Source organism: Chiloscyllium plagiosum, chromosome 13, assembly GCF_004010195.1.
Source record: "Chiloscyllium plagiosum isolate BGI_BamShark_2017 chromosome 13, ASM401019v2, whole genome shotgun sequence".
NCBI classification, from domain to species: domain Eukaryota; kingdom Metazoa; phylum Chordata; class Chondrichthyes; order Orectolobiformes; family Hemiscylliidae; genus Chiloscyllium; species Chiloscyllium plagiosum.
In genome coordinates, this window is record NC_057722.1 from 44482314 (window position 1) to 44492080 (window position 9767).

Below are 9767 nucleotides of genomic sequence, written 5' to 3' on the forward strand. Positions count from 1 at the left end.
TGGATGAACTGTTCAACCTCCTCGTGGGAGCACGAGGCAGCGCCGATACAGTCATCGATGTAGCGGAGGAAAAGGTGGGGGGTGGTGCCAGTGTAGCTGCGGAAGATGGACTGTTCCACATATCCTACAAAGAGACAGGCATAGCTGGGGTCCATGCGGGTGCCCATGGCTACTCCTTTGGTTTGGAGGAAGTGGAAGGATTGGAAAGAGAAGTTGTTCAGGATGAGGATCAGTTCAGTCAGTCGAAGGATGGTGTCAGTGGAAGGGTACTGGTTGGTACGTCGGGAAAGGAAGAAGTGGAGGGCTTTGAGTCCTTTGTGATGGGGGATGGAGGTGTACAGGGACTTTATGGACTTGCAGAAGGCCTAAAGTGAAGACTGATGCAAAATCCCTGTTAATCATCTGCCATCTCCCTGTTGTCCATTATTAATTGTCCATACCCATTTTCTGTGGGATTGAAACTCATTTTAACTCCTCTTTTGTAAAATTTTATAGAAACTCTTACCGTCACTTTTTATAGTGTTGCCTAGCTTTCACTTCTACTCTACGTTTTCCTTCCTTCATAATTTTCTGGTTCTTCTTTGCTATTTTCAATTATTCTGACCAACATCTGACCTACCTTTGCACAATTATACACATTTTCTCTAAGTTTGATACTACGTTTCTGGATAACTATGGATTGTGAGTCCATCCCACAGAAGTTTTCTCTTTCTTTGGAATGTATCAATTCTGAGTATTCTGAAATATCTCCTTAAAAGTCTGCTACTGAACTTCTATTTGCTTTCCCTCAACTTAATCTGCTAAATCATTTTAATCCATTCTACTCTCATGCCCTTACAATAGCCCTTTTAAAAAGAAAATGTATTAGACCCATTCCTCTCTTCTTCAGGCTAAATATAATGTTCAATCATATTCCAGTCACTGCTATCTAGGAGTCCCTTCATAGCTGGATTTGTAGAGCCTACTCTCTGGTTGGCTCCAGAATATGCTGTTTTACAAAATTATCCTGAAAACATTTCATGTACTGCTAATCTAGCTTATGTTTTGCCATCTGATTTATCCTGTTTCAATGTAAAATGTCACCATCCCTTTCTGAGATGCTTTCATTATGCCTAACATGGTTACCACTAAGGGCCCTGTGCACCATTCCCCCAAGTGTGTGAAATCCATACAAATCTATTGTGAGCCATTCAGTTTTGGGATATGTACCCATGCCAGTTTTGCTTCCCTTGAATCAGAGCTATCTTTTAGGTTCCTGTGCCCTGTTGATCTAGTTTGAACCCATCTCAACAATACAGCTGACTCCCCTGTGAGTATGCTAGTCCTGGTATTGCCAAGATGCATGCCATTTATCTTTGTTTGGGACCACCTGCCCCAAACAAGTCATAATGCCTCAGGTATCTGATGCCCTCCCTCCTGCACCAGTTTTACAGCCCCATTTTCATTCACTCAATTCTTCTTTATTTAATATTCTTTAGGAGTCATACTGAAAGTACTGCTTTGAATATGTTGCTGCTTTCCAGCCCCTTGAAATCTACTTTCAGGATCCCATGTCCCTTCCGACCTAAATTATTGGCACCATCACATCTGGCTGTTCACCCTCCCCAAAAATGTCCTGCAGCAATTCTGTGCTTGATCCTATTACCAAGAAGGTAACATGCCATCCTAGAGCTGCAGAAACGCATATCTATTTACCTCACCAAAGAAATCTTTGTGGTACTGCCCTTCCATTCTACATCCTTCACTGCTATCTAGCTGATCTACTCATGGTGTCATTGACCCAACTCTGTCTGCAGTCCTTTGAAGAGCAATTGTCCTCTCAGTATCCAAAGCAGAAAACTGATTTGTGAGTGGGGTCATCTCATGAGACTCCTCCTTGGTTCTCATAAACTGCCTGGTGGTCACACATTCTTTATCTAACTATGCAGCCCTAAACTGTGGTCTTACCAAATCCCAAGCATTGCTATGCATATAGTTATCTGCCTTGTGGATGGACAATGATTCCAGATGCCATTTGAGATCTGTAACCTGGAGTTCAAGCTTGTGCTGATGGTGACCCTATTCATCTTGGATAGGCAGTGTGTACATGACTTCCCACATTCCACAGTCAGTGCATTCCGTAAGACTGAGCTGCCCTGCCATATTTTAATTACTGGTTACTTATTACAAATAGAATAGCTGATCAGTTACTTAACACCAGCTCCTTCTGTTGCATCACAGTAAGAGCCAAATATTAGATGGTGAATTAAGTAAATAAAAAGGGAAATAAAAAAGATCGCCTCCACCTCCTCCCCTGCCACTTTACCTAATTCCCCTTCTCCAAGCTCAGTCAACTTGAAGTCTCCACTCCACCTGGATTCTGCACAGACACTTCTGGGTTTATACTCTTTGGAACTAGCTGAAAAAGAGACTGAACCATTCCACCAAACTAACTAATCAACTACTCTTCTGAAAGGAACTTATTATACTTCCTTTCCTTATTTTCATTTTCGCATAAGAAGAAAAAGCAGTTAAATACTACCTACAGACCACATATTTAGAAAGATATTAACACTTAATAACTCACCAGACTCACTCTGCTTGATAATGTTATTGATGATTCCATATGCTAATTTGCTTTTGATTGAGATCAATGGATCTGAAATTGAGAGCTAAAATCTCTTCTTTTTGGCTCACAGTTGACATGCGTTTACTGCCTGCAAAACCAAATTTGGTATGAACAGCCTTCAACTACTTCTGTAATTTTAGTTCTGGCTTTTCAGTATCATTGTCTGAATGGTTATTGATATTATTTTTATTACATTGTTTTCCTCTTTTCTGATTTTCTGTTCATAAAGATGACTCCAATTTGACATGATTTTATGAGTATCACCACTCTCTGGCATTTTGACAAAGTTAGACTGATTCTGAAGTAGCTCCACAAAGGCCAATATCCCATCACCAAGTCACCCTTTATTTACATGTGCCTAGTACTTGACACTATTCTGGTTTCTTCAGAGTAAGCAGAACCCCTGACACTCCTTTTTGGACCAGGTTAGCAGCCCCAATCAGGGAACCCATATTCAATTTGGTCCACCTGGCTGATCTCATTACAATCATTACAAATACATCCATGAAGACTATCAAGGATTACCCCTCTCTAGTATTAGAAATGGAAAGAGTTAGGAAGTACTACAGAGGAGAAAGTTGCATGATGAACAATAGCTCCAAATGCTTCATGGTTTGAGATAAGTAGTAATAATAATTAAAATTAATTTCCCTGTAGAATCCAGTGATACAAAATTAATCAAAGCAATCTTGAAAGTAGGATAAGATTCTTTCATACTATCAGGTACTTTTCTGATTCATGGTGAAAAGACTGGATAGTAGAAGTAATAAAAGTAAAAATTAGCTCAATGTTTTAATCTCAGCTTTTCTTGAATGAAGGAAGATTAGAATAATGCTTACAGCTGGATCAGGTAAGTAGGACTTATAGGATCAGTAAAATCTGAATAAATGAGATGGAGTGTGATTTGACATGGAGTGGAAGTAGTCTGGTAGTTTTAAGTATCACTCACAATTGTTAATTAAGTTAGTAATGTTTGTAACTTCTTCGACTTTTTAAATACTCAGTATTGACCAAATGCAGAAATTCAGATGTGTTAAGACACTTATCTATTAAATATCTCCTAAAACAGTTAGGAAAAGTAGTGCAGATACGACACAACTAGCAGCCCTTTGAATGGAAATTAAATGGATTATTTAACTTAGACTATAAACCAAAGGTGATGCCATTTATTTTTTCGCGTGAATTTGTAATTGTGGCTAGGATTTATTTCTGATGCTTATGGCATCTTGTGAGTCTACTTTTGAAATTGTTTTTAATTCCTAAATATAGGAGTTAAGGTCCTTTTTGACCCTAAAAAGCATTATATTACTTCACTGGACTGAAAGTTTGTGGAGTTGGGTTGAATCAAAAGTAATTTAAAATGGGCAGGTAGGTTCTGATTTTTGGATTTTTATTCCCATTCATCATTTACAAAAAATCTTTGCCATAGCCAGACTAAGAAATGAATGGGGATCTCTCAGGTAGCACTCTCTTCTTCATTGTAGGGGTTATAATGTTAAACCATTGTGAAAGTTTGATATAGCAGTGTCCATTTTGCCACAGACATGCTTCATGAACCTCCATTGCAAGGTGCTGAACAAAGGCAAGTAATGATCCAAGACTCATCAAAATAGTTGATTGTAAAAGAGGAGAGCAAGTTTAAGAGTTATAACACTTTAGAAAGAGATGTTTGCAGCAGGGTGGCTGAACAGCTGACTACAGATGCTGGCCAAAGTCAATAAAGAGGTCAAAATTAGAGGGACAAGGTGTTTTTGGGTTTCTGGTAATGGAATAGATGAGTGTTTTAGTGGCTGATGAGCTATGCTAGGGTTGAAGGGATACAATGCTGTAAAGGTGAGTGAAAAAGTATTGTTGCGGATGGGGATCAATTAAAACCCTTAGTTTTTGTACATTCCACTCCAGCCATAAAGAGTAGCCTGGGAAACTGATAGGATGTGAAAAAGATGAAAATTTTACTGGAGAGACTTAGACATGACTGTTGAGGAAAGAGGGTTAAAACTGGAAAGCGACAATATGTTCAAGAACTTTAGAAAAAAGAATGAAACTATGGATTTGGCTGAAGGTGGGATTTTAAGAAAGGGGCTGATAAAGACCGGCAGTGAGGAGGTAGAATTATTTACAATATCAGCTAGTATAGGAAGAAGGAAGGTGAGTTTTGTTGTCAACACATTTGTGGGAATGAAGACAGATGTGCAGGAGGTGGGTATCATTGGCAAAATGAAAGCAGTTGGAGAGAAATGAAGACTATCTAGGCTCAGGGCTAGAGCAGGGGAAGAACTAGAAATGAGTATTGGATTGATGAGCAAGTGAATGGGCAGAAAAAGCAGATACAGATGAACAGATGATCCCAATCTTGGGATAATCCTTAACATCCTTGCACTTTGTGAAGGTGATGGTGGAGAGACCTAGGGAGAAAACTTTTTAGGAGATGATGGATGCTGGATAATTTATTTTGTATGTGGAATAATATTGACTCAGAGGACACTGTGGTTCAGTAACTCTTGGTTCAGCTAGATCTGAATAACCAAACACATTGTGTATTGGATGTGCTCAGGTCTGCACCTTTTGGTCTTGGGGGATTAAAAATGAGGGTCATTCGGGCCAAGAGGTAAACTGCCAAAATGTAACAGCGTAAAGATTTGATTGCAGATAAACTATCAAAAGTATACATAAGGGAATAACTGAGCTGATTGGTGGCTGCAGAATTATTATAATAATTATAATGGAAGGCTAAAGACTAGACAGTTGGCATTTAGAAATTTGGAACTCTGCTCAGTTTTCTATCGAGGTGGACATAGTTTACAGCTATAAATCAAGTAGATTGGAATCTTGTCAGTAGGAACTTTTTAAAATCGATTGCTTAAATGTTTGCTTTGCATGTCATGTTGCATGTTAAGTTATATTTAAAAATCTTGTGCTGTTGTTTTAAGTACCCTTATCTCTACAGAGCAGAGGTGCCTTTGAATTTTCCTCTGTGCCTGCCACATAATACGGATGCAAGTTGCCTAGAGGACGGCTATTACCATAACTGCATCTGTCTTTGATTTTCTCAGCTCCCTGACCCTTAATAGAATTGAATAGACTCTGAGGTAGGTAAATATATTCAGTGACACAGAGCGGATGATTCTATTCTGAAAAATTCCTGTACCATTTGTTTCCGTGCTTGTCTGAGGGATGGGACACACTGTTGGGCTTTTTGTTCCATGCGCTTCCCTCACAAGCCCAGAGTTAATGGAGACCTTGTCTAAGTTTAGTGGAGTGGAAATTTTGCTGCAGCAGACAAAGGCCTTGCTGGCCACCTCAGAGGTTGCTATGAGAAGACACTCTCATGGAAACTCTCAAAGGAAGTGTAGATAACAGAGAAGTACCATTGAAAATTCAAGCACTCTCTCACACATCTGGCTCTCAATTCTGCTTCTGTGCTGGGAAAATGAGTGCAGCAGTTTGCCTTTTACTGCCTTCAAGCATTTAGTTTTAGTACCAAGGGTTCATTTGTCAAGGGAATACTTCTTGTTTGGGATGCCTAAGAAAGCATGTCGCACATGGTTTAAGAGGAAGGTTAGAACTTTGACAGCATGGCACGGTGATGCCTGTGACACAATTACAGATACTATGCAGCCACACCTATGGTTGCTTAGCCCTAGCAGGCAATCTTTGGTGGGGAAAGTGGGGACTATATTTCTATAGATGAATTATCATGAATTCAAATCCTAGAATCATCATCTACCCACATGTTGGAGTCTGGTGTTGCTTCTTTGGCAAAGATGTCATTGATTTCAAGAAGTTGGAAGTATTTCACATTTAATGGCTTCATGATTATATTATGGTTGTAAAGAAATATGGAGTAATCATTTGTTACAGCACATAAAAAAGTACTAAGATGCACAGCAGAGGCCAAATATCTTCTTTGCAGTGGAGAAGGGAAGAAAATTTATGTTAAGGCAATCCAAGTTTCAATGATTTGACTCCAGAGTAGCTTTGACACTGACTGGCCATTTGTTTCCTTTCTGATGTGCTTGACTTCCTGAAATCCTCCTTTGTTCCTGTTTTAAGTATTCTCTTGGCTACAGTGATGCTGATCATTCCCATAGAAGCAAACATTTTACACTGAGGAGTCTGCAGTAATAACATTAGAACATAATCTGGATGTCTAATATTAAAAAGATGCAGATGATCAGAATTGGATTTGCTGGGTGAATTTTCCGGCCTCATGCTTCACTGGAACTAGTTATAGTTCCACATAAATAGTAGATAATATCTCAAGCCCCATTGCCACTAGCACCATAGCTGCAGCAATGCTCCTCTTGGTAATACTACTGGATGTCCAGGGCAGTCCTCTTATTTAAGTTTTAGTTCAATGTTGAATGCTACTTCGAGTCCTAGAACATACATGAGATGGCATTGCCATTTTGAACTGAAGTTTTTGAACTATTGAAATGTGGAGCATTTATCATGCATGCTCTGACAATATCAGTTATTGATTAGCCTGAAGAGAATCGCATTGACAGTGTTCACAAACTATTTGGATTCCCCTCTTAACTTTCACTAATTTGATCCCATGCATGCCCCTACATTCTTCTGATCTGGATTTTGGATGAGCCAACTGATAATTTGTAGCAAAAGGATTAACTCATTACTCCAAGGCCTACTGATATGACCATTGGAGAGCTGGCCAAAGTATTTACACAGTACACGTTACAATACTTATACAATTACCAACGCCTCCCAACAATGCCTTCCCACCACACTCCACACATTTGGCTTTAGATTCATCCCCCATATATCCCAATTTATCCTCCGCTCTCTATTCATGCACAAAGCCTCTCAACATACCAACTGTCAACAGGACAAGATAGTACATCATAACAAAGAAAGGGCTAAGGCTGCGGAAGAATACAGAACATTATAGCTCTCACCCAAGTATGGAAAATATAGCGAATCATCCACCTTAACTTCATAAAATCTTAAATCTTATCCTCAAGAAATTGTTCAAACATCTAGCACCTCAGTACCAGGCTACCACTTGTCTCTTTTCTGTTTCTTCAGGCCTTTTCTAGCAGCATTAAATCCATACATTAGAGGTGGATAATTTTCTGTCATGTGATCCATCCCTTCCAAATAACAGATCAGACATTGACACCCTGTGTGTTACATAATGAGATCGGCACATGGTGTAGCTGGTAGAGGGACAACTGAGCAGAGAGTAGATTGAAACATAGGCCCTCTTCCAGTTGTGCTGAACAGGAGGGAAATGACATCTGCATGGGTCTGGCCATGAATTGAAAATTACTTGACTTTTCGAAATAGTTATATGAGAATTTTGACAGTATAGCTGAAATTGAAGAGCATTTAATGTCCAGAATATGTGATGTCATATGACTAGAGATCAGTATTCTACAGGGAGACAGTGAGGACTGCAGATTCTGGAGATCAGAGTTGAGAGTGTGTTGCTGGAAAAGTACAGCAAGTCAGGCAACATCCGAAGAACAGGAGAATCGACATTTCAGGCCAAAGACCTTCTTCAGTATTCTACAACTGACCCTGGACAGTATCGTCTCCTCTGGAGATTCTACAGCTGGATATTCATTGTGTTATCAGCCTATAACTGGAGTGGAAACTGAATTCTATTCCCTGCATTGGAGAAACAGATCTCCAACTTCACAAGATTGGTAAAGCCAATAGATAAGGACCTTGAAAGAGATGTTCACCTTCTGCAGCCTGTCAGGCAAGAGTTAAGCCCCAATCCCTTGGCTGTGGCAAGGTTGCTATTAGAATAGTACACATTGCCTTTAATAAGGATGTTAGCACGACTGTTTTATTTCCACTTTCTCAGCTAATATTTGTGGGGTACAAATCTGCAGCAAGACCCTCTCAGGCTCAAATGTCCTTGAAGTCACTGGCCATGAGTCACTCAACTTTTCAACATGAACAATAGTCACCTTCATCTTATTTTTCAGAGGTTATTAAGTGAATAACTTAGAATCATAGAATCCCTACAGTGTGGAAACAGGCACTTCAGCCCAACAAGTCCACACCAACCCTCTGAAGAGTATCCCACCCAAACCTTTTCCCCCTGAACTAATACACCCTCATCAGTATGGGCAATTTAACATGGCCAATTCACCTAACCTGTGCATCTTTGGACTGTGGGAGGAAACCGAAGCACCCGGAGGAAATCCAAACAGGCATGGGGAGAATATGCAAACTCCACACAGACAGTCGCCCGAGGCTGGAATCGAACACTGGTCCCTGGCATTGTGAGGCAGCAGTGCTAACCATTGAGCCACAGTGCCACCCCAAACTGGTAGGGACAGTCATATTTGCAGTATAATACTCCAAAGTCCTCTTATGAGCTGCTACAGGGTTGAGAAATAAATAAATTCATCATCTTTACTACATTTGATATATTGAATTATTTCATTTCTCTTCCAGAACCTATATTGTCTGTATGCCATTCATTTGGAAGTTGGCTGAATGGATTCTGTGTCTATTAATGTAGGATGAAGAGAGTGGAGAAGGAGTTAACAATGAAAATGCCACATTCTGACAGTGTGAATGTTCTATAAAACTTAGCTTATTAGTGTTCTGGTTCCATATTGACTGAAATGTATTGACCAGTTTATGCTTTTGCTGGATTCTGAAACATCTTGACTTAAAATTCCCATTCTGCTCTGCTAGCAATACTCGTTCAAAATCAGGTGAACACAAAAGATTAAGAAATGTCAAGGGCAAATTAAATATAATGCAAGTCAAGTGTCTGCAATCTTTCATGCTTGTTTTAATAAAAAACATTTAGCTAGAAGAAGGTTGCACTAACAAACTAACCAGGTCTTAGATTGACAATAGACAATAGACAATAGACAATAGGTGCAGGAGTAGGCCATTCAGCCCTTCGAGCCTGCACCGCCATTCAATATAATCATGGCTGATCATTCCTAATCAGTATCCTGTTCCTGCCTTATCTCCATAACCCTTGATTCCACTATCTTTGAGAGCTCTATCCAACTCCTTCTTAAATGAATCCAGAGAGTGGGCCTCCACTGCCCCCTGTAGCAGAGCATTCCACACAGCCACCACTCTCTGAGTGAAGAAGTTTCTCCTGAGCTCTGTCCTAAATGAGGTAAAAACAATGACTGCAGATGCTGGAAACCAGATTCTG

General features: G+C 39.8%; 1 long non-coding RNA gene across 2 annotated transcripts in view; it reads left to right on the plus strand.

Moving 5' to 3' along the window:
* The first annotated feature begins 3186 nt into the window (after positions 1-3186).
* LOC122556307 overlaps positions 3187-9767 on the plus strand; it is a 32328-nt gene continuing 25747 nt past the window's right edge. For both annotated transcript variants that reach the window (XR_006313497.1, XR_006313498.1), the window contains exons 1-2: positions 3187-3458; positions 5556-5697. This is a non-coding gene — a long non-coding RNA (uncharacterized LOC122556307). The remainder of the gene's footprint in view (positions 3459-5555; positions 5698-9767) is intronic.